The sequence below is a fragment of the Fukomys damarensis genome, unplaced genomic scaffold (genome assembly GCF_012274545.1).
Source record: "Fukomys damarensis isolate Sample0158 unplaced genomic scaffold, DMR_v1.0_HiC HiC_scaffold_2, whole genome shotgun sequence".
In the NCBI taxonomy this organism is placed as follows: Eukaryota; Metazoa; Chordata; class Mammalia; order Rodentia; family Bathyergidae; genus Fukomys; species Fukomys damarensis.
In genome coordinates, this window is record NW_022900914.1 from 19,958,024 (window position 1) to 19,984,453 (window position 26,430).

General features: G+C 36.0%; 1 protein-coding gene across 3 annotated transcripts in view; it reads right to left on the reverse strand.

Annotated features, from left to right (window-relative positions):
- Slc8a1 (solute carrier family 8 member A1) overlaps nucleotides 1-14,026 on the reverse strand; it is a 349,978-nt gene extending 335,952 nt beyond the window's left edge. The window contains exon 1 of one of the 3 annotated variants that reach the window (XM_019204661.2): nucleotides 13,967-14,026. The gene's annotated coding sequence lies outside the window, so the exon portion shown is untranslated. Of the gene's footprint in view, nucleotides 1-11,840; nucleotides 11,856-13,966 lie in introns of those variants that run through there. The other 2 variants (XM_019204660.2, XM_019204659.2) reach the window with 2 other exon arrangements.
- Between the last annotated feature and the right edge of the window lie 12,404 nt (nucleotides 14,027-26,430).

Here is a 26,430-nt window from a genome sequence, read left to right on the forward strand (position 1 = left end):
GCCAAATTTGTCTAATTCTTCTTCTAATTGGTTGTTTGGTCTTTGACAGGTTAATTCAACCTCTCGTTGTCTCATTTTGCTACTCTAAAAATAGAGATAATCACATATCTCATGGCCAGTGTCAGGATTTTATGACCTAGTACATGTAAAACATGCTTGTAAAGGTGCCTGGTTCATATGGATTGCTTTAAGTGCTTACTTTCATTGTTATTAGTACTTTCAGGAGAGTAGACCTCAGTGCCCCTCCTCATCTCCACCCACCAAGAGAAATAAATAAAGCACCTATTGAAAATTTACTGATTATTTGTAAGTCAGTATCTGCATATTGGTGACATGTTCAAGTTTTCTGATGGCAGGATTTACAAGCACAAATTTCATCAGTGTTTATGAGGCAGCTGTCTACAAGCAGCTTTCGTCCTATTACTGCGGGCAGTCTTCTACTTGGTTATCCTTCTTGAGTTCATATTTTTGCCTTCATACTTTAGATTTTGGCACACATTTCTGGCTTCTACATCAATGGCCACTTCACAATTTGTCTGTGACCCATTGTATTTAACTCTGATCTCAGAGCTTGCTGGTGAAGAAGACAAGGAACCAAGAAATTCTTACTTCTTAACTTCTTCAGATGAAAACTAAAGTCTATAAAACCATAAGCATGAAGAAAATATTAAATTGTAATGGATTATGAGAAAAGGCTTCTTTTTTGGACCAAGGTCAGGGACATCTGAAAATTTACTAGCAGTTGAATCAGTGTGACATAGTTTATGAATTGTGATTTGTATCATCAAATTTTACACTGTCTTATTATTTCTTATTGATGAGACAAAATACTCAAATCCCAAAGTTAAAGGAGGAAAAGTTTATTTCAGTTCATAGTTAATAGGGATTTCATTCCATAAATGTCTGGCTTTAAGGCAGAGTAGTATGCAGAGGGGCATCACAGAGGAGAAATAGTTCATGGCAGGCAGAAGGCAACAAAAGCAGCAAGCAGCAAGCAACAAGCAGCAACAATAGCAGCCCTCTTTCTGTCCTTTTAATTCTATCTAGGCTACCCACCTTTAAGGTGAGTAGTACTCATATCCAGAGTGGGCCAACTTTAGTCCTAGCATTGCACCTTGAGTCAATCTCAGCATCATATCTTTAATCCCAGTATCACATACTCCAGATCCAGCCACCTCCAAAAAGCTCCACCTATGACTGCTTGAGGTTTTCGGGGGGAGACATCTAGACACAAACCATAACAAGAGAAGAGGGTTCACTACTGTGACTGTACCTTACCATGTGGTTCAGGTGCCATTTGAAATGGCTTATAGGAAGAGTTTGAATAGGTTTGGAGATGCTGGCTGAAGTAGTAAGCCTGGAATGCCTTAGGCTGTACTTGATGGGAGATTCTCTTCAGAACTCAGAAGACCAGAATGCCGACAGAAATGCTGCCAATAAAGACCAGGCTCCAGAGGCTTCTGCTAGGAAGAAGGACTGCTTTCTCTGTTGGACTCCAGATGGTGTGTGATATACCTTGGCAGAAAGTTTGTCTGCATTTGGCCTATGTCCAGAGACTTTTCCTGAGACTGAGATTAAAGGTGGATGACTAATTAATCTTGCAGAAGAAATTTCAAGACAATGTAAAGTTGAGGTCATGGCATGGGTACTCTTAGAGTCTTTTAGCCAGATTTCTGTTGAGAATCAAGAGAAAAGAGCCTAACAAAGTAATTTAAAGTGTTATGAGTTTGGCCAGAAAGGAAGCATTAGTAAAACTGTGAATTGCAAAGATATAGCAGGTGTTTGGTTGCTAAGAAAGAATAGGTAATGGAAAAGATGGCCTGAGGCCATCCCAAGAAGGAGTAGGACTCCAGCCTTTACATCTTCAAGATTACAAAGGTGAAAGAATTTGCTTTGAGAAGAGACTTTGAGAGCACCATGTTTCAGAATGGCATGGCAGCTTCGAGAATTTGTTCCTCTGGATGGGGTTCAGAGTGCTCAGAGATCCAGGTACTCGACTCCTACAGACAAGAGAGGAGGAAGTCCAGCTACTATTCCAGCTGGTGACAGACCTTTGAAGAAAAATGTGAAGAATGACCAAAGCTGGCCCAAGAGAGAGGCCACAGGAACTACAACTGTCTATAGTACCACAGGGGTGGAGTCACTGAAGACCTTTGGAGTTTGCATCTTGCCATAGATTGCCTCAGATGTTGGACTTGGAACTACAAGACTTAATGTTTGCCCTGCTGAATTCTGTGCTTGCCTTGGTTCCATTCTTTTCTATCCCTGTATTTCTATCTTTTGGAATGGTATTGTCTGTCTTATATCATCATATATTGGAAGTGTTTAACTCTCATTTATACAGACACTTAGAGCTAAAAGTTTGCCTTAAATCAGAGGAAACTGGTTGTGGCCTTTTCAGCCATGCTGACACTGTTCAGACTTTGGAAATGGACTAAGAGACCATTGCATAAAGGGATGTGTATGAGTCTTTGGGGGTTCAGGGGAAAATATTATAGCTTATGTGTAGATATCACCCCAAAGTCTCATGTGATCATAAATGGAGCTTTTTGGAGGTGGGTGTGTGATGTGATTGAAGATGTGATGCTGAGATTGATTCATGCGACAATGCTAGGACTTAGGATGCCCCACCCTGGAGCATAAGTACTATTTATCCTGGGAATAAGTACTACTTATCCTAAGGGCGGGTAGCCTAGATAGAATATAAAGGACAGAAAGAGGGCTGCTGTTGGCACTGCTTGTTGCTTGCTGCTTTTGTTGCCTTCTGCAAGAAGGGACAGAAAAAGGATTCCTGCTGGTTGCTGGTTGCTTTTCTTTTGCTATTTCATTGCTTTGCTACCTTCTGCCTGCCATGAACTGTTTCTCCTCTGTGATACCCCTCTGCCATGCCCCTCTTTCTTTAAACCAGTCAATTATGATTTGAAACTTCTACAAAGTGTGAGCTAAAATAATCCTTTCACTCTTTAACTTTGGAAGTTGAGTATTTTGTATCAGCAATGAGAAAAGTAACTAAGATATATACTTTGAATTTATAGTATGCAATCTTTATTTGTTAATTAAATAGTTTTAAAAATTTGTTTTCTATCCAGGAATTTAACCAATGAGTTACCTACCCAGCAATTTAAGCAATAATTATAGATAAGATATTGGAATCATATTTATCACCTAGTCTACTTTATTGCTGCCCTAGATCTTTCTCATATTAAGTTCCAAGGAAGACTGTAATCACAAGATATTAATTAGTTTTTTAAAATTAAAATATTTGAACAAATGAATGTGAGAAACACTAAATTACAATAAACATTACTAAGATATTCCCAAGGTTCACTAGTTGGTTAAAAAGTTCCAGCAATTCATTCAGTAAAGAATAAATTTACCTGAGTCATTTCTAGTTTATTCGTTCATAAATTATTTTTAGATTGACCCATTAGAATTTTTTCAATCTTATATTTGGTGGAAGAGCTTGAGGTTATTAATATTAGCTGCCTTTCTTTTAACACCTACTCACTACTCATTTTTTCTTGAAATCAGCTCTTTAATCAGGATGATCATATGTCCCAGTTTACTTGGGCCATTTCCATTTCACTGATATTAACCCACTGTATTAGTAGTAGCACTCCTTGTGCTCTTCAAACTTTGTTCTGATGAGCAATTTCACAGATACTCAACCTGTAAAGTTTATCACCAGCTTTTTCAATTCTTTTGTCTTCTTGTAGTACCATCTGCCCACTGCAGACAAAAAGAACCTTCAGAATTGGAAATTAGAACCTTCTATTTCTTATCCCACCATCCTCCAGTTGCTTCTTAGCATTGACATAATGAAGTCCCAGATAAAGTCTTCTAAATGTTTGGGCCTCAAACACCTAATGGATTAGCTGCTGGCTACATCTCTGATGTGATGTTGTTTCCACTCTCCTATCTTTTATCCTTACTGAACACCTTACTGTTTCTAGAACACATCATGTATGTATTTACTTCAAGACCTTTGTATTTCATCTTTTGTACATTATCTAGAGATCTTCTGCCCAGTTGTTCACATGATTTATTTCCTTACTTCTTTTAGTTGCTGCTCAGATTTCACTTCCTCTGATCACCTAATCTATAAATGATTTATTTCTTCTATACGTCTCTGTCTCCCTATTTAACATTACTTTTAATTTGGCCTGTATATTGTTTGAGTTATATCTCTTTTCGACTATTCTCAGTTCTTCCACATAAATTAGTAAAATAGCTAAAACTAACTGCCCATACTTGATCTCTTTAGAAGACTGGCATTTCAGTGGTGTTGCCAATTTTCATATAGTATCTGCCTTACTTCTAGATACTTTGCTTGGCAAGTGCTTTCTTGCGTCATATGGGGTCTATTGACGAATATGGATGCAATCTGCCTACTTCACTTTGTCAGTTCTTCCACATAAATTAGTAAAATAGCTAAAACTAACTGCCCATACTTGATCTCTTTAGAAGACTGGCATTTCAGTGGTGTTGCCAATTTTCATATAGTATCTGCCTTACTTCTAGATACTTTGCTTGGCAAGTGCTTTCTTGCGTCATATGGGGTCTATTGACGAATATGGATGCAATCTGCCTACTTCACTTTGGGAAATGGAGCTGTAATCGAATCAGAGACACTTAGCAACAGAGCACCTCCTAGAAGTCATCCATTATAGTCAGATAAGACATCTGCCAAGGAAACATTGTTTATGTCAAGTGCTTCAGCAGATGATGAGGCATCTATTTGAGTTTGCCTCATCATGCCCTTCTGGTAGTTGTCTTTCACTATTTAGTAGGCATCTCAATCCCTAGCCCATCTCTTCTACTACACTGGTGAGATCTGAACAAATCTTAATAGTAAGGATACACCAGCTGGGCATGGTAGCCCACACCTGCAAGCCCACCACTCAGTAGGCTGAGGCAAAAGGACTGCCACAAGTTCAATGCCAGTGTAGGCTACATAGTAAGTTCAAGGTCAATTTAAAGCACATAGCAAGACTTTGTCTCAAAAAACAAAACAAAACAAGCAAACAACAATATCAACAACAACAATAACAAAACCAAATATATATCTTTTCCTTTTGGGTGCAAAGAATGGCCCACCTTTCAAATAATTATATAAATGAGGGACCAAATATCAAATACACTTCTGCCTTTCTAGGTTGCTTCACCCTAAAGCAAAATGTTATTCTGAAGTACTAAAATTGTCTTCATCATCTCTAACCCTCACTCTGTTATCACTCCCTGAATAATGTCTTTCTTCTCCATATCTGCCACCCAACAACATTCTTGTTTGTGTTATAAATATGAATAGACAGTGAAATAAAGTCAGTATGATTTTTAGAATGAATCCCAGGGGCTGGAGGTGTAGCTCAGTGTTTGAGTGCTTGCCTTGGATGCACAAGGCCTCAGGTACCACCCCCTGCTCCACAAAATAAATAAATAAGAAAAGAGAAAAGAAATCCCACCTCACTGAATTACAGCCATTTAAAAACTTGCTTTTAAAAATTCCATGTAGCTCCTCTTCTCTTTCAACATCTCACTCATCTAACCCAGCACTATAATTTTGGCCGGACTTTCACCTTCCCTCCCAATCTTCTGAGTTATTGTCTTTACCAACCTCTTCTGCAACCTTTGTCTTAGAGTTTTATTAATCAGTTCTTTGAGCGTAAGGACTATGTCTTAGCCATCACTTCATACTCCAAAGTACAGTATTTGGAACATAGTAGATGTTGAATAAATGTGTGCTGAATAAATAACAATTATTTATTAAATAGTTAAATACCCAAGAATTAAATGTAATAAATGTTTTATCTCATTGCTTCCTACACTAAGAATAATACAGCATTAAAAAATTCTTTTCTGTATTCACTTAGCACAGGTGTCGAAATTTATTAATGTCATTTGATTTTGAATAATAAATATGTTACTTAGAATGGATAAAGAATATAATTTATTCACTTGATCATTTATCAAATGCTTATGATCTAGTTTATATTAGAAAATAGTAGTGTATTTCAAAATTAAGGGTGACATCACAAGTCTGGTCACATTCCTAGTTGGAAGCCATCCCAGCCCTCTCATGGCCTCCCATCCCCCTGCCACAGATTTGAGAACAAAGCGGCATCTTCTTAAGAAGATATACGATATATTCTCTTTATTCCCTCTCCAGGCTTGTTCCTGACCACCACTGTAGTGGCAGGTCCCTATCACATCTCTAAAAACTCCAGCAATAGAAAACATCAGTACAGACCATCCTAGTGATTCCACTCCAGGGAAAATGCAGGGAGTTTCTGAGTGTTAATAATAGCTCGACTTCTTGGTCTAGTTCCTGGATATATAGGCACAGGGATGAATTCAATGTTTGAAAACTAATTGAGCTACATAGTCTCATGTTTCTGTAGATATATTGCACTTCAATAAAAGTGAAAGAATAAAACAAAACAATGAATCTAAGTTTTTTTTGAAATGCTGAAATTTTTGTAGTTTCCCATCTGTAATTTGTCATGTTTTCCCCTTTCTTGCAGACTTTCCATATGCTACTGCCTCTACCCACATCTCCACTGGCCTGTTGTAGTAACTGTTCTTCAGAGTTCTCAGCAAATTGCCTTGTAACAGTGTACTGATGGGATTCTCTGTGCTAGTAAAGGCAATGGTCTTCAAAACTGCCTTTGCTGGTTCTTAGGAAGCAGCTCCAGGTACGCAATGAACTTGGGGGGCAGTTATACAATATGTTGGTGTGATACACAGAAAGGTTTCGATATGAGGTGCTGTTGGAACAGAGTAAAAAGCATACACATGCATACCCACAAATGTACAGACATGCCTTCTACAGTAGGCTGAATCTAAGTCAAGGAAAAACAGCTGATGTGTGTAACGATCACCTCCAAGAAATGACAAAAACAATATTCAAGACTTTTCTATTCTTTTGCAACAGCTATGCATGAATGTGGAATATTGGTGTTAAAGACACAAATGGATCTCAAATAAGCATTCTGTAAGATGTGACTTCTTTCACTCTTTTCACATAGACTCATTAAATCGTTATTCTACATGTTAAAAACATAGCATTGGGTCAAATCAGTTCTTTAAGAGAGAAAAAACCAATTTCAAGTTAACCTCATCTGTAATATCTTGCCATGATTAAAACACAGCTCCATTTCAATGACTGGCCAGTTGGTGATGGCCACCTGCAACAGGCTACTGAGTGATTCCATGACTCACTTGGGCTCGGTCACTTAAGACATGACTGACAGCTGAGGTGGACGCTGTGCGATTAGGGAGGGCAATGAATCAGCTCTCCCTTTTCTGGGCTCTAAATCATCATTTAATACAGCAAGGTCATACTCAAATTACTGAGGCCTAGTCATACGTTATTAGGCCCTCTATATATCACCTTTATGTAAAATTTCATGCCTCTTTTTATGACTAAGGGACCCTTTTATTTCACCAAATACAACTTTTTCTCAGACTGACACCCTTTAGAAAATGTGATTCTAAGCATCTGTTTCTCATCCTATTTAATGAATATTCATTGTGTATTACTTTGAAAAACTAAATATTTTATCCAGTAACTTGGATGTATTTTACTTTGGCTATATTCAAAAATATTATTGATGAAAAATAGAAACTTTAGGCCACATTTTCATTACATAAAACACCTCTTGAGTCAGTGTGCAATATTGTGTGGTTTATAGCATACTATGTTATTATTTTTCAATATTTTTTGTTGCACAGGAAGGTGTGTGATGCAATTTTATGAATTACTATGACTATTTACTGTTGCTATGGCTATTGACTATTGGTAGCATTTTTAAATGAAGGTTATAACTATATAGAACTTGAAAGAACTTTTTTTAAGTCTTTAATTTTATTATTTGTTATTTGTTTCTCCTCCTAGTTTCATAGTAGGTATTTACCTATGTATGGCAGAATAATATTTAAATTAGTTATAGAAAAATCTTCAGGGAAATAATACAAGAAGTCATTTTGAGTGTGTGGTGAGGAAAAAGTCAAGTGTTAGAAGTTATGTTTAACCTCTGTTCTCTGTCTGTGCAGGTTAAAATGTGAGGAGAAAGAAGATAAACTTTTATTACATTCTCCTTGCCAAAATGTAACCAATTTCTCTAGGGCAATTGCTTTGCCCTAGTTAAAATGCATTTCACAATTTTTATAAAACTAAATGCATGACTCATGATATTGATGAAAATTGTACGTTAAATTCCCAAAGGTCTTATGCTCATGAGTATGATCTAAAATGTGAGTTGAATGTCAAGTGAGTGTCTTGTTCTTCATTTTAGCTTTATAAATTGGAATTTAAATGGGATTTAACATGTCTTTGAAATGGGGCCCCAAATACAATACTTTCATTTAAATGATTCTTATCTCATTTTTCTCATTTTCATTCACATCCTTTTTGCTATTGAACATTTTTGAGTGTGGAAACAGGCGTTAAAAATTTCAATATACATTTATTGAAATGAGTAATATGATAAACAGCAAGGATAAGGATAGAATATTGTCATAGAATAATAATTTAATCTTGTCTCTGAAAAATGTTAACTCACCAATTTGGAAACATTAATATATAAAGAACAGTAAATGTTATTTCTGATTTAGTCGGTGTTTGGAGACACTGTTTCAAATGGTTAATCATTAAACATAAAATTAAACAGCAATCTGAAAAAAATAAGTAACATCATTTTGCTCTTCCTCTTTACCAGCACTATAATACTTTTCACACATTAATTTGTTTATTTGTTCTCATTCTTAAAAGACTAGTAAACAGTTGTTGGATAGTGTAACATAGAGCTATCTAAGGCCTCAAATTTTTCCTTGTCTGTCTACTATGTGACTTTGAGTATAGTATTTAATCTTCTGTGCATTGGCCTGCTCTGTATAATGGGCAATTATCTTATACAATAATTTCCAGGGTGCATAAATTCACACATGTTACTTGCTTAGTAATTTTCTTAGAAAATAATAAGAACTCAACATATATTAAGATAATTTTTTAGTAACAGCCAGCATGGAATTTGAAATATGAGTTTGTATAAATTTGGAGCTGAGACTTTTAACTAAAAGGCAACATACTTGTTTCACAGAATGTTCTTTAGTATTTTATCCATATAAGCAAATCAATGGTAAAATTAGCTAATGTTTAGAAATATTTTGTTAAAATTTTGTGTCTTTGTATTAAATTCAACAGGAGCTTACAAGCGATAATGGCCCATAAGCTCTTTTCTTATGTGATTGCACTTACCTCTCATAAGCTGCGAGACTGGTTAAGGAACTGAAGCTATATCTACTCTTGTACAGTACCATTATTCATTGGAATCTAATACTTACTCTGAGTAGTCAGTGCCTTCATCTATCTCATTTACCTAAGAAATGTTTTATTCAGAAAATAATTTGACACTTCTTGTTAGTGAATTCTTTTCTCTTCTGTTATGGAGCAGATTCATTTTTTGAAAGTCTTTTGTATGCCTCCTAATATTCATGATTGAATTTATGCTGGCATTTACTTATGCTATATATCCGAAATTATAGTTTTCAGGCTCATCTTCATGTTAAGATTTGGAGTAGGAGGAAAATTCAATGTTCATCATCAATCAAAGACTGTGCAATAAATATGTCCCAGATGTTCGGCATTAGTGCCAGTTATTTTAGAACCTTAACATATATGGTGATAAGAGGGTGAATCAGTCTCATGGGAGTAACTCATTTGATTTTAATGTTAATATTAATTTATATTTTAATAAGGACAACATCATCCATTGCTTATTATGCTGACCTCTTTATTTGCATTTTGCTACTTAATGCCTTCAACATGGTTGGTTTACTAAAAAGAAAGTAACTACAAAAAACTTAGGTTAAGTGTACAAAGTCTCACTGTGGTAAGCACATTGAAGAGCCAGAATGAAGCTCAAGCTCTCTGATCCCAGTGCCTTTCACACTGGGCACCCTGATCACTTCTCTGTCCAGTGGACTGAATCGTCTTCCCTGTGCAAACCTGAAACTTGGAGGAGATCTTTATTTGATTTCTACCAGCATTCATTTCAGAAACATCTTTGCAGGGCTCTGAATTCAGTGTACAATTTTTACATAAATGGAAGGAATCCACCATGGACCATATATGTCCTCTTAGTTTTCAGCTAATGTTAGGTTTTTACTCATGCATATTGATATGTGACAATTAACATATCTTCTAAATAAAATAATGTGTCATCTCTTCAAAGTTCCTGGTGCTTGCTAGAAAGATAAAAGATACACACACACACACACAACCATGAAAAAAAAACTTTCCAGCTTTTCTAAATTTGTTGCTCTCAAAAATTAATAGATTCTTTCAAGATACTATTTGTTAATTTGCTAAAACAATATAAAATTTCATTTATCAGCTGAAGTGAAAAAATTATAATGGAACCTACTCATAGTTTATACTTTTTAATGATTGTGGCTAGCATTCACATAGGATTCATCTAAAGAGAGATATCAAATATCCATACTAGTTTTTTTTTTACAGAGATGTCTTTTTAAATATGCTTAAATGGTTAAATAAGAATTCCAAGCAAAATTTACATCAGTAATAAAAAAATCACCTTCCTAGGAAAAAGCACCATTTTTCAAAAAATATTCTACCCTGGATCTTTTAATTCACTTGTTGAAATATATTAGACTGGTTACTATGTTTCTTTCTTTACAAAAAGAAACTGGTTTTCAGCCTTGGCTGTTCACTAGTCTTTCACAGGTTTGATTTTAAAAAATATGACACTTTTGCCTGGACCCCAGAAGCATAGTCATCCCTCATGAGTGTTGCTGGACATCACTTATATGTAGAGTGGCTCACTTCAGAAGAAGTCAGTAGGCTTTGGAAGTTTTTTTTTTTTTTTTTTTTTTGTACTCAGCAAGATTAAGTGCCCTGTGAACCTGTTTCCCTTTTGTTTCTTTATTATTAAAAAATGCCTTCAACAAGTCCCTGGTATACAGTTTTACTCTAATATCTTGTCATGAGGCTTGACTTATGTAGCTTTAAAATTCAATGGAAAGAGGTGCTGCTTAGGCAAATAACTTCTGATCAGAAATCTGAAATTATGGAATTGTTGAAAATCCCATCATCCATTTATTTACCTTAGAGAAGCATAGTCTCTCTGGTCTTCAAATTCCTCTCCACGACAGTCCCTAGCCTTATGCCTTTAACATCCTTTTTTAAAGTTCTTCAACTCTTTGGTGTTCTGTCTGGGGCCACTCACTGTCTCATAGTTTTCATTTGAGCAAGATTTCGTTTTTGTTCTTGTTTTTTTCAGTAACTAATGGTATCTATTCCTTTCTACTTTGTGACCTTTCCTAGGGAACAATGTTTTCATGCATCTGGCAAAGTCATTCCCCACTTGCCTTTCATATAAACTCTCCCAAACACAGGGATACTGTTGCTTGTCAAAGCCCCTTCCAAGCACTTTCTCCTAGTCATTGTAGCACAAAACACCAGGCCCACAGACTGTCCAGTCTGGTCCCATTATATGGGTAGAAACTTCAAAGCTGTGCTTTATACTGTGGGGCTGAATTGCAATTTCTCTGCTCTCCTTAGCCACTGTGAAGTTGCTTCATACATCCACTGAACGCAACCGAACATGACAGCCGTTTGTCTTCATGTGAGCCTGCCAACACTTTCAACTCCCTTCTCGAAACATGATCTCAATTATTTTCTACATGTACAGTCGTCTTCTAGTGCTTAAGAAATCATGAGTCAAAAGAGCAAGAGGCCTGACTATTATTTTCCATTCTATACATAAAAATCCTATACATTGTCACCATCCTATACATAAAAATAGCAACAAGTCACTTACTATTATCTGTATTCTGCTCCTTGAATTTGTTTGCTAAAAGAGAAACAGGAACAGACGTGTCACCATGAGTGCGTACTAGAAATACACTTGGCACTAAGCAAATGAAAAAACAGTGGATGGTGATGCCTTGTGTGTATCACATCTGTTCACCAGTACTAGTGGCATCATTTATATGAGCCCTTTCCATATTGAAAACTGCAAAGACTCCTGCTGTCCCTTTCCTCTTGGGAAGCCGGCTGGCATGTAGTGTTTAATTAAGTATTTTAAAACCATCCTTTCATAGGCCTGTTCCACTTTAGCTAAAGTTATGACAGCTTGTCTCTGTTAGCTTAGAAAAAAAAAAGAGCCTAGTTTATTTCTCTCTCTCTCTCTTTTTCTCAGATATGGGATATTAGTATTTTTTAATGATGTGAAATAGCCTCATAGAAAGAGTAATGCCTTATAAACCTAATGTGTTGTCAAGGTAAACAAACATGTAAATAATAATTTGATGAAAAAATCCAACTTTTAATACAATGATTTTAATAATGTTACTGGGTTATTGAAATAGAACCGTGCTTTCTCCTTCTGTCACTGTTTTTCAGTGGATGGAACATCCACAGCTTGGAAGAAACCACTACACAAGTAGGAATTTCTTCTGTATCTGTTAAGCCTTTCCCAGATATTAATTCACCCAAGGAGAATCTCCTTGGTTAGTATTACAAACTATTTTTATTCTTTCCTTGCACTTGTTTATGAATCATTTCCTATGTCAAGTTGGTCATCAAAGAAGGAAGGAAAATTATATTAATTTTTCCATACTCTTCACTCTGTCCTTATCTGCTCAATTAGAAGGTTGAAAACTAAACTAAATGAAGAGTTGGTTCAAAACTTACTTGAATTGCACACACATTGTGCTCAAAAATACAAAATTTGAAGTTTAGATTCTATGATCTTATATAAGGATTACACTGATTAAATCTTGGAAAAAACACATACATCTTATAGATATGACTTAAAAATTGTCCCCTGGACATTTGTGAGTATTTGGCAGGAATTCTCAGACTCCTCACAATTTTAGTAGAACTGCTTTAATTATTTAATAGCAATTTGGTTATTATGTGGACTAGAATTCCAAAGCAGAATTGATATGACCGGCATGGTTTATCCAGTATTCTAGAAAATATTATACAGTTATACAGAAATACATATTGTTGCTCTTACCTTCATATCTGTACTTTTACCTTGCACTTCTGAGCTATACACTTTTATTTGCCACAATTTACTATGCCCAAAACATTACTGATGACAAAATGATAATAACATTTGCAAATGTTTCCCCTCAAGTTCTTAAGTTTTCAGTCATTAACAAGAAAGAAGGAAAGAGAGAGATAGAAAGAAGTAAGAAAGAAAGAAAGAAAGAAAGAAAGAAAGAAAGAAAGAAAGAAAGAAAGAGAGAGAGAGAGAGAGAGAGAGAGAGAGAGAGAGAGAGAGAGAGAGAGAGGAAGGAAGGTACAGCTGGTTTCAGCAACTTTCACTTACGCAAGACACCATGTTTGTGAAAACAACCCAAGAATCTTTAAGCAGGATGTAATCAACTTCTGAGTTTCTGAGAAACAGTGCAAAAATGACTTCAGCTGCCAAAAATAATAATGTCATTTACAAGCAGCTCTTCCTATATCTAAGGAAGAGCTAACCGCATGTGAGGTTTTGCTGGCTTCTGGGGAACAAGCAAAGAAAATGACAAATCCCACCCTCCCCACCCTGAAATATACAGTAAGTACCAGAATCCTGCCGGAAGCTGTGAACCATTCTAAAAGGTGCTGGCAGTATCAAAGAAGACTTGTATACAGAAAAATTTGGAATGGTAAGTGACCCAGAACAAAGGGATTTTATTTGGCAGCAAATCTTTGTTGTCACTTTTCCTTCATAGCCAAGCAAGCCTGCCTTATGAAGGCAGAGCTTTTAAATGCCTGTTAGTCACTAGCTCCAACTCTCCCTTCCTTCATATTCTCTCTCTCTCTCTCTCTCTCTCTCTCTCTCTCTCTCTCTCTCTCTCTCTCTCTCTCTGTCTCTCCAAGGGTTCTGGTGGGAGCATTCACGGATGATCTTTTAGATAAGCTTCCTCGCAGAAGCCCTGCACCTACCTCTGTCAAGTCTTAGCTCTCAGTCTGCATGGGCTGGATGTGAAAAATGATCCAGTGTGATGGCTTCTCCAAATTTACCAGAAAGAAAGGATCTGAGACGCGTGTCCTTTAAGTGTCTCTAAACATGGTTTGCATAGCTGGATCTCAGCTTATCTGTGCCTTTCGGCTTTCGCTTCCATACATGGATCTGTTCCCAACAGTAACTCCAAGCTGTCGAAAAGGAGCTATCTGGCAGCTCTCCGCTTCATCCAACACATGGATGATAAAAATACACATACAGAGACCCTTCCAGCCAGGCCCCTTTCCCACCCCGTGATCCTGCCACTCTGCATTTTTTCAAATGCACTTTGAGATTGGCATTTTTACTCTGCAGATTTTAGAACCCATCTGATTTCTACCTGATTCCCATGGAAAGCTTTTAGGCTGTGGGTTTGTTTAGCTTATTAAAAACAGAGACACATTATGGTTCTCTTACCAGTGTCTTCATCCTGTAAACTTTTAGTAATAAGAAGAAAACATTCCATGAATGAATATCTACGTGTGTGGCTGAACGAACAGATAATATCGCATGTGAACGAATGAATAAATGAATATACATATTCTTAATATATTATGAATATTTGTTTTATAGGAAAAGGAAGCAAGGTGTTGAAGTACTAAAAATCTCTGAGAATGGAAAGGTAGATTCTTACATAAACAGCTTCTCAATTTGGGTACTGTGCCAATCCCATTAAGCTACTAGTTAGCACACATTTTGAGAATTAGAAACCTTTTTTTATGTTAAAGAATACAAATCTGAAGTGATGGGACAGTAATTGTTGCTTTTGGTAACTGTCAGAGATAGTTCAAATGACCCAACCTGATTCTGAGGGAGGGAATTACAACCCTGCTCTGCATAGTAAGGAGATAATCCCTTCTGGAGGATTAGCCTTCCACTTCTGAAATTTAACTTTTAAATTTTAAAATTTATCTCTCTCTCTCTTTTATTTTTTTTTTGCCAATTTGTTGCTACTCTTTTATAGCAAGAGGTCAAAACATCTAGAGAGAAGTACAATTTTTCAATGATTTTTCACTCTTTAAAAAAAGTCATGTCAGGATTGTTGAAATTGTTCTGTTTGAACAAGTAAAAATACATTTTAGGGGCTGGGGATTTAGCTCAGTGGTTTGGTGGCCTGCCTAGCAAATGCAAGGATCCGAGTTCAATCCCCGGTACCAAAAAAAAAAAAAATTTTTTTTTTTAGACATTCAAGGAGAGATGTGCTTTAGAAAATATTCCAGTGGAAAGGGGAAGAGAATAGACTCAGCAAGATCAGTGAAGTTGGTCATTGCTGTAGATGATTGGTAGGTACATGGGGGTTTCCTTGTAGTACTCTTTTGTTTGTTTAAAACTTGCTACTAAAATGTAAAGGTAGAGAGAAGAAGAGTACGAAAATGTATTTTACATGAATAAATATAAAACAAGTATTTGTGAGAAATTGGAAGACTGAGAATTGAGTCATCTCTGTTGAAAAAGCACCAAGGTCAGAATGAGACAGGGTGAAATTGTGTATTTTTATTCAGAATATTCTCATATTCTGACCTTTTCCTTCCTACTACCAATCAGAGCTCTTTTATACAATAATTTATATCTAATAAAAACTAAGATATGCTATTTCAAAGGCCGACCTAGTGCTAGTCGTAGTCAGTAACCACCGTACTGGAGAGCCATTCAAGACCCCTTCTTTTTTCCATTGTTTAAACCCAAAAGTAAAACCCTTTTATTCTATTACGCCTTCTAGCTAGGAATGACAGTATCACAGGGTTCCAGCCAACCTTTTATTGATCTGTTGAAAGGATCCAGGCTCAACGTTTACCAGTCTTGTTTCTGTACCCCTTCCTCTCATTTTGTTTCCATAGAGCAAGTGCCAAGCTGAAATTGCAGGAAAAAGGGACATGCATGGGGACAAAGGCCTGTGAGGAAAGACAGAAGAAACAGAGGCACAAAAAGAACTTCGGTTCTTCCCAGTGTCACTGAGTAGCTGTAGCAACCCTGAGCTAATGCTCTGGGCATCTTGCCATATGAGGAAAATAAAATTACATTTAATATAAAAACTTGAATCTAGATTATGAATTCAAAGCTCAAAAGGCTATATTCTGGTTGTTGCTCTTTTATTTACTATCTGTATATTGATCAAGGCAGACTTCTATTTCCTCCTCAATTGAGGGAACTTTTGATCTTCTTAGAGTAGATTTATCCTACAAAATGATGTTTGCAATATATCTTCATACACTGTAAGAAATAACATCATGTAAGGTGTTACTTATTTAATATACAAGATGGTTGATACGTAGGACCCAAAGTGACTCCACAGCTAAATATAACAGAACTGGGGAGTCTGCTTTCTCTCCAGAGGAGAATTCGCAGACACTTACTTTGACTGGCTTAACTTCAAACGCCTTTGGAATTCTGCTCTGAAGTTTGCACCATCGAAGGTATGGGCGCTTGTGTATTTCAAATTGTTTACCCTTTTGGTTTTGCCAAATCAAATCACCATGTTGCTGGTAAAGTTTGCTTGGAAGTGGGACCCTTGCCTTCCTCACTCCAGACAGACAGATGGACAGAACTCCAGAGAAAGAGAAAGCTCAGGAGATTCCTTTCTGATCTGCCCCTTCCCTGCTCTGGAGGATGCTGTGCATTCATATATAGGAAAAATCTCCTCGAGAGGATGTTAAAATGTTATCATGTTTTCAAAGAAAATGGTCAGAATATTTCCTGTAAATCTTGTAATGTGGAAGTCAGGATTTAATATATTAAAATAAATCTATTGGCCTAAATCTGTGGGGAAGAGCAGTGTGCAGGGACCTGGGCATTTATTTCCTATGGGGTACACTTCTAAAGGCTCTGCCTTTCAGTGAGATGTTCTTCAGATCCCTTAAAAGTACGTCCACACAGACATGTGCTTCAGCTTTGCCAGAAGAATGTATCCCCAGGTTTTTGCCATTCAGTTCAAAGTCACTTTCTTTTTTGTCTTTACTAACCTTATTACCGGGAAGTCTACACCACATAATCTTGTACTTTTTCCCACTTATCTCTCCCCCGCTGGCCATTAAACTGCTAACTCCAGGAGGACAAGGGCTTTGTATTATTTGTTTCTGTGTCACTAGCATTCATGTGTGTCTGTCCTATAGGAAGCAAGCTTTAGCATAAATTTGCTGAATTAAATGCATGACTAAGTGAAGGATAAATGGCTTCTAGTTTTGAAAACTAGTGACCATTATCTTGATAGCTCTCCTTGCTGTGTAAGGGATGTAATCTCTAATATCCTACTGTCCACCTGAACAAAGGTTCTCAAAGGAGACAGAAAATTTGCATCCAAAAATGTGAACATCCTCCTGGTTTACCTGGGCAGATTTGCTTTCCTCTTACCCAAGGCAGTGGCTACATGATATTAACACTGATTCTTAAGAATGGAATTCTGATGCAAATTGTTAGTAAGAAAGAGGAGAATAAAGACTGTCATTTAAAAAGGGTCATAGATATTTAATTTTTGTTGATTTAAGGACCTCTTTGTCAGTGTGGGGAAGCTTTTATGAAAGCCTTGGTAAGAAATACAGCAAGTTTTCAAAGGATTTGAAAGCAACTGAATAGTAAAAAACCCACTTTCTTTCAAGGTTAAAAACAATTACATTTAACTGACAAGTAGCAGAATTTCAAGTTAATAATTTCTATGCATTTTTTCTTTTAAAATTCTATTTATACTAATATTATGGATCGGTTGCTGAATCTACAATAAAGATAGCATATCATCAAGGCTCAAGGATTGGCTGTATGCAGAAATTATACATAAAGATTAACATCAATCACCAGAAACCCTTCCCCCCAAAAAAGGATTAAGAATAAAGAAAAGATGGGGCCAGGGACTTAGCTAAGCAGTGCAAGGTCCCGAGTTCAGTCCCCAGTACCAAAAAATAAAGAATAAGGAAAAGAGTTAAATAAGGTTCCCACTCATCCTTGCAAAACTATCTCAAAGTCTCCTCAGATTTTTTTGACCAGTCTCTCTGCCTGCACCTTTGATAAAATAATTAAATTTTGTCTCATTAGGGTTTCCTTAGCACAAGATTTAGACTTCTTTTTTTCACAAACTGTTTTATTAAGATATAATTCAGGTATCACACAATTCCTGGAGTTAAAAGTGTACAATTCAGTGATTTTCAGTGAATTCATAGGCCTGTACCTCCATCTCCACCATCACTTTTACAACGATTTCATCATCCGCCTATCCCTCCATTCTATTCAGCTCTAAGCCACCACCATTCAACCTTCTGCCCATATAGATTTCTTTCTTTTATACTGTCGTACGAATGGATGGATAAACACTGTCCTTTTTCACTAGGTCCTAGCATAATGTTTTCAAAGTTCATATATCTGTAGTATGACTCGGTACTCTATTTCTTTTTTCTTTCTTTCTCTCATTGAGTTTATTGGTACTTTTTAGGTATACACTACAGTTGCATTCATCATTAGGCTTTTGTATCTATACATGATGCATCTTGGTTCTCATTTTTCCCATACCCCTGCCTTCCCTTCACCCCCTCCACCCTTCCCTATTTACAAAGACTTTGTTTCCATTTTTTCCTTTTCTCATATTTTCTTTCTCCCTCCTTCATTTCCCTTACCCCTCGCACTTTCCTTATTCCTTTAGCCCTTTTCTTCCTATTTCATATTATCAATTATACAATTACAACCTTATTCACACTCTTAGTTTTTCATACCAGGGAAACTATTCAGTATTTACACATGTGTGTTCTGTTTATTTCACTTAAGAGTATGGCTTCAATCAGCATCCATTTAGCTATAAATGACTCTAGCTTCTCACTTTTTATGACTGAGTAGTACTCCATTTTATAGACAAACCACATCTTCTTTATCCAGTCTCCAGTTGATGGGCACTTGGGCTGTTTCCAAGTTTTAACTATGACAAACTGTGCCGCTATAAACATGGGTGTGTATATATCACTGTGGTATGATTCTTTTACTTCTTTTGGAAAGATACCCAGCAGGGGAATAGCTGGGTCAAATGGAACTTCCAATCCTATTTCTTTTTATGGGGTGAATAATATTCCCTTGTGTAGTACAAATTTCTTTGTGTATTATTTGTTCATTCATCTGTTGATGGGCTTTTGAGTAATTTCTACCTTTGATTATTATGATAATGATGCTAGAAATATCCAGGTGCAAGTTTTTGTATGGGTATGTATTTCCATTACCCTAGAGTATATATCTAGGAGTGGAATTGCTGGCTTACATAGCAGTTTTATGTTTAGTCATTTGAAGGGTGCAGCAACCTCTAAGTTGTTTTCCAAAGCAATCTTATCATTTTACATTCCTACCAGCAGAATACGGGTGCTCAATTTCTCCATACTCTTACCTAGATATCCTAATGCATGTGAAATGGTTTCTCATTATAGTTTTGATTTTTATTTGATTATGGATAATGACATTAAGAAGCTTTTTATGAATTCCTGGATATTTGTATGTTTTCCTTGGAGAAACATCCTTTAATGTCCTTCACCCACTTTTAAAATTATTTGTATTTTTTTACTGACTTGTGTCCATCATATATTCTATATTCAATTCCTAGGTATCTTACTCTCTCTCTCTCTCTCTTTTTTTTTTTTTTTTTTTTTGGTAACAGGGATCAAACCCAGGACCTTGTGCTTACGAGGTAAGCGGCACCACTGAGCTGCATCCCAGACTGGCATCTTATTCTTTTTGAAGAATCACGATTCATGTAATTATGAGTGGTACTGTTTTCTTAATTGCATTATCAGATTGTTCTATAAAGTGCATAAAAATGTAAATTATTCTGTATATCTACCTTTTATTACGCCAACTTGGTGAGTTAGTTTATTAGTACTAATACATTTTAATGGATTAAGATTTTCTCTATATAAGATAATGTCATCTGAAAACAGTGACAGTCTCTTCTTTTCCATCTTGATTCCTTTCATTATTTTTATTAGCTAACCTATCTAGATGCTCTGGTACAATGTTGAATAAATATGGGAAAAACAGATTTTCTTGGTATTTTTTCCCTGATCTTAGAAGTGACAGCTTTCAGTTTTTCACCATTAAGTATGATGTTAAGAATGGGATTTTCTTAAATGCACTTATCAAGTTGAGGAAATTCCCTTCTATTCCTTGTTTTCCCTCCCTTTAAAAAAGTAATGACAAGGTGTTGGAATCTTTTCCTGTGCCGTTTTAGTATTTGTTAAAGTGATCGTGTGATTTTTAAATTTTTAGTCTGTTAATATATTGATTGATTTTTGGATATTAAACTTACACATCTGGAATGTAAATCATTTGACATCTTTATAAATTGTTGGATTCAGTTTGCTGTTTTTTTGTTTTGTTTTGTTTTCATTTTGAAGACTTTTGTGTCCCTGTTCATTACAAGTATTGTTCTGTAGTTTTCCTTTATTGTGAATTCATTCTGTTGACTCTGTTCTTTTGGGGCCTGGGAAGAAGCAGAACATGGTGGCCAGAGCAGGAGATCTGGCAAAAGTGCTTACCTCATGGCAGCCAGGAAGAAAGAGAGGAAGCACTGGCCAAAGTTCCCATACGTTCCCTTCAGAAGTGGGTATCCCTAGGACCTAGGTGCCTTCCCCTGAGACTTCCCTCCTGAAGGTCACACCATCTCCCAGTGGTGTCACAGGCTTCTGACCAAGCTGCCAGCATATGAGCCTTTGGGGGACGTTTAAGATCCAAAAACATAATGTTCATCCATATCAGGAGTCACTCTGGATATGTTTGCATCGACAACTTCCATTTCACTTTTGTCTTCTATATGTCTCTATATGTTTTTGATATTTTTGTTCCTTTATTCATCTTCACTTCTTTCCTTTGCCTTTCAGTAAATATTTTCTACTGTAGCAAGTTAATTCTTTGAATGATTTTTTTTAGTTAATCTTTAGTGGTTGCTCTACAATGTACTTATACATCTTAATATATGAAAACTAAACTCATATTTAAAATATTTTAATACTAGTGATTATTTACTTTTCTCATTTTCAATTCTTATTGCAGTATATATTATATTTTTAATGTTACAAACCCAAAAGTGCCTTTTAATAATTATTTTATCATCTCTATTTATTGTCTTGGCCCATTACAACTTTGTTCTGTATACTTTGTACTGTTATCTGCAAACATATTACACCTATACTTATTGCATTTCTATTTGTTATATATATATGTTATATATACAATATATAAATTGAGTAAGATTGCTTTTAATGTCAGGAAAAGAAACGAGGAACTATGACAGTTACACAATTTTTCTGGTATTCTTTGTTTATGCAGCTTTACATTACATTCTGGTGTCACCTGCTTCTAGTCTAAAGAGTTTCTTCACTATTCTTATGAGGGAAGTCTGCTACAGACAATTTTTTGGAGGTTTTGCTTATTTAGAAATCTTTTTTTCCTCTTCTTTAGGAGATGTATTTGCTGATTATATGGTTCTTGGCCAATAGTTTTCCAATTTGCCATCTTTGCATGTTACCGTTCTGCCTGGTGCTTCTATTTTTTTGACTGAAAATCAACTATTACTGGTATTCACTTGTAAGTGACACATTCTCTCCTCTCACTTTCAGGATAAACTCTCATTTGTTATTCTCAGCATTTTTCTGTGATATGTATATTTCCAGGTCTCTGACCTGGAATTCATTTAGGTTATTGTTTGTCAATGAATTTGAGAAGTTTCAACCATTTCATCTTCAAATTGTGTATTTTCTCCTCTTTCGTGTCTCTTTCTTTCTTTTATTCCTATTTATGAACATGTTGATGCACCTAATATTCTTCCACATTTTTCCCAAGGTTCTTTTCATTTTTCTTCATTCTTCTTTCCTTCTTTGATTGATTGCATAATTTATATCAGTCTATTTCCAAGTACAATAATTCTTCTTCCAGTTTGAATCTAATGTTGTACTCTTCTAATGAACTTTTAATCTCAGCTATTGTATTTTTCTGCTCCAGGATTCCATTTGGCCACCTTACACACTTTTTTGGTAATTTGTTCTGACCCCAGGAGCATTCGTCCCAGATGTCTTGTTCTTCCTTTTTCTCCTGCAAGCGTCCTGGCCGAATAGAAGGCTGCATATTTATTAGATCATGAGCCTACTTCCAAAACCCTTGCACCAAAACTTTCACTGTTTTTGTGAATGCCTGTAGGCTTTAGCTGCTGTCCTCAGTTGAAAATGGAGTATCAGTACCTTTGGAAAGATGCAAGGACCATTGTTTTATGGTCTGCTTCTCTTCTCAGGGAAAGCTCTGAGCTGCTGGACTGGAGAATGGGAAAAATAGTAGCAGGATTCTCTCTGAGTGTTTTTTAGTAACTAAGAACTTAGTGAAGACTGGGGGCTTCATCCTGAGAACACTCAGCTTGGCTCTTTTGATGTGAAATAATTACTATTTCAAGACCAACAACTTAGGATTTTCCATTCTACCAGTAGGGAAAGGGCAGGAGAAGAGAACCTCTACTCTCCACTATTCTTACTCAGGACTTGCCCTAGGCAACCAATACTTAAGGGCAGGATGATAAACACTGAAGCCTAGCTTCTTCAAAGAAGAAAACCCTTCAACCAGAGGATGAGAGGAAAGGAAACCATGAATTCTGGGCTCCACATGTCTGGAATAGAAGCTGTACCTTGCTGAGCTGTCAAAGTAAAGAGAGGAAGCATTTTGGTTCATGTATCAAAGACCATTGCCTTTATTAATACATTTTCAAGCATTTTCTTGTATTGATATTTATTAATTTGCTGTCTGCCCTTATGACAATTTCCATGGACTTTATAGAAAAAATAAATTCCAACTATTTCACTGGGAAGTGAATCAAAGTAACTTCAATTGTGGTCATGGCAGTTGATTTATTCAGAGTTTTTTTATAACCTATATCAGACTATAACATGGTCTAAGAGTCTCAAGGGAAAAATCCATGTCTTCCTCATCTTCAGATGGAGGAGGCTGAGAGAGTTTCACAGTCTCTGTCTCTGCCATATATTAGATAATTAAATTTTGTTGACGTATATTTTTAGAAACTTAAACATGCCTTTATTTTTTCACTTTGACGTGTTCATAATGTTTATACATTTGATACTTAATTCTTAAATTTTATTTCCATTCACAAATGAGCACATGGGAATCAAAGATGCAAAGTGATTTGCCTACCAATGCACAGAAGGACAGTGACTTCTCTAAAAGACAGCTGAGACACCTACTTTATTTTGTTGTCATCTCCATTTATTCTTTTTTTAAAAATTGTGTTTATTGGTACATTTTAGGTATACAGCAAAGTTACACTCATTATTGGGATCTTGTACCTTTACATGACAGGTCTTGGTTTTCATTTTTTACCCTTGTCCCTGCCCTCCCTTCACCCCCTCCTCCCTTCCCTGTTTAAAAACACTTTATTTCCATTTTTTCATATTTTTTTCTTTTCCTGTATTACCTTTCCCCTACCCTTCCCAAGTTCCCTACACCTTTAGCCCTTTTCTTCCTATTTCACATGGTCAATTATCTCATTAGGATCTTATATACTAATATAGTTTTTCACACTAGAGAAACTATTCAGTATTTATACATGTGTGACTTATTTATTTCACTTAGGAGTTTATCCTCAATATGTATCCATTTTCCTATGAATGAATCTAATTTCTAATTCTTTATTGCTGAGTAGTATTCCATTTTATAGAAAAACCACCTCTTCTTTAACCAGTCTCCAACTGATGGGCAAATGGGCTATTTCCAAGTTTAGCTATTACAAACTGTGCTGCTGTAAACATAGGTGTGCATATATCACTGTGATATGATTCTTTTAATTCTTTTGGAAAGATACCCAACAGAGGGATGGCTTGGTCAAATGGAACCTCCAGTCCAAGCTCCTTGAGGTATCTCCATAATGATTTCCATAGTGGTTGCACCAGTCTGCATTCCCACCAACAATGGAGAAGGGTTCCTTTCTCCCCACAACCCCAGCAATATTTGGTATTGTGTGATTTCTTGATAGCAGCCATTCTTTGTGGAGTGAGGTGGAATCTCAGTGTTGTTTTCATGTACATCTCTCCAGTGATGTGGAACATTTTTTCATATATTTACTTGATGCATTTACTTCTTTGTCTGAGAAATGTCTGTTCATTTCAGAGGCCCATTTCTGAATTGGGTTTTTATATTTGGAGGGGCTGATTGTTTTGAGTTCTTTATATATTCTAGATAATAGTCCTTTGAGGAGCAGCTGGTAAAAAGTTTTTCTCACATTGTAGGTTATCTCTTAGTTCTCTATTTTTTCATATATTTACTTGATGCATTTACTTCTTTGTCTGAGAAATGTCTGTTCATTTCAGAGGCCCATTTCTGAATTGGGTTTTTATATTTGGAGGGGCTGATTGTTTTGAGTTCTTTATATATTCTAGATAAGAGTCCTCTGTCTGAGGAGCAGCTTGCAAATTTTTTTCCCACATTGTAGGTTGTCTCTTAGTTCAGTTGATGGTTTCTTTTGCAGTGCAGAAGCTTTTTAATAAGATGGGATCCCAGTTGTTGATTCTTTCTGCTACTTCCTGTGCTATTGAGGATTTGTTCATAAAGTCTTTTCCTATGCCGATGACTTCAGAAGTTCTGCCTAACTTATCGTCCAGCAAGTTTAGTGTTTCTGTTCTAATATTTAGATCTTTAATCCACTTGGATTTTAATTTAGTGCATGGTGAAAGATAAGGGTCTAGTTTTAATCTTTGGCCTGGTGAGATTCAGTTTTTCCAACACCATTTATTAAAGAGGCAATCTTTCCTCCACTGGGGATGTTCAGCTCATTTGTCATAGATGTGGTAGCTGAGTATATCTGAAGTTGTTTTTGTGTCTTCCAGTCTGTTCCACTGATCCTCAGGTCTGTTTCTTTGCCAGTACAATGCTGTTTTTATCACAGTGGATTTGTAGTATAGTTTCAAATTGCAAATTGGTATATCTGCTGCCATGTGTCTGTTGCCTAGGATGGCTTTTGCTATTTTAGGTCTCTTATGGTTCCAAATGAATTTTTGGATGAGTTCTGTGAAATACAGTGTTGGAATTTTAATTGGCATTGCATTTAATCTGTATAGTAGTTTTGGTAGTATGGCCATTTTCACTATGTTGATTCTTCCTACCCAGGAACAGGGGATATCTTTCCATTTTCTTATATCCTCTTCTATCTATTTTTTCAGAGTGCTATAGTTTACAGTGTAGAGGTCTTTTGCTTCTTTTGGTAGGTTGATTCCTAGATACTTCATTTTTTTGGATGCTATTGTGAAAGCAATCATTTCCCTAATTTCTCTCTCAGTGAGTCTGTTATTTGTGTACTAGAAGGCTGTTGATTTTTGGGTGTTGACCTTGTATTCACCTACTCTGCTAAAAGTGTCAATTAAATCTAGAAGTCTTTTGGTGGAGTTTTTTGGGCCGTCATGTAGAGTATCATATCATTAGCAAATAATGACAGTTTAACTTCTTCCTTTCCTATCTTTATTGCTTTAATTTCATTATCTTGTCTAATTGCTATGGCTAATGTTTCCAGAACTGTATGGAAGGTGAGTGGTGATAGTGGGCATCCTTGTCTTGTTCCTGATTTTAACGTGAAGGTTTTCAGTTTTGGGCCATTTAATATGATGTTGGCTGTTGGGTTTTGATAGATAGCCTTTAAGTTGAAATATATACCATCTATTCCAATTCTTTGCACCATTTTTATCATGAATGTGTGTTGAATTTTGTCAAATGATTTTTCTGCATCTATCAAGAGGATCATATGGTTTTTGTCCTTGACTTAGTTAATATAGTGTATTATATTTATTGATTTATGTATGTTGAACCATCCTTGCATCCCTGGAATAAATCTGACTTGGTCAGGATGTATGATCTTCTTGATCATCCTCTGTATTCTGTTTGCTAGTATCTTATTAAGGAGTTTTGCATCTATATTCATTAAGGAGATTGGCCTGTAGTTCTCTTTTTTAGGTGCATTTTTCTCTGGTTTGGGAATCAAAGTGATACTTGTTTCCAGGAATGAATTTGGAAGTATTGCCTCTGTTTCAATTTCATTGAAAAGTTTGAAGAGTAATGGCAGTAGTTCTTCTCTAAATGTCTTGTGAAATTCAGCAGTGAATCCATCAGGACCTTGGCTTTTCTTTGTTGGTAAATTGTTAATTACATTTTCAATTTCACAGATTGTAGTTGGGGTGTTTAAAATGTTTTTAATCTTCTTTGTTCAACTTTGCTAATTCATAAGCATCTAGAAATCTGTCCACTTCTTCTGTGTTTTCCATTTTATTAGCGTACAGGTTCTTAAAGTAGGTATTAATGATTCTCTGGATTTCTGTTGGATCTGTTGTGACTTTACCTTTTTCATTCCTGATTGCATGAGTCTGAGCCTTTTCTTTCCTTTTTTTGATAAGATTAGCTAAGGGTTTAT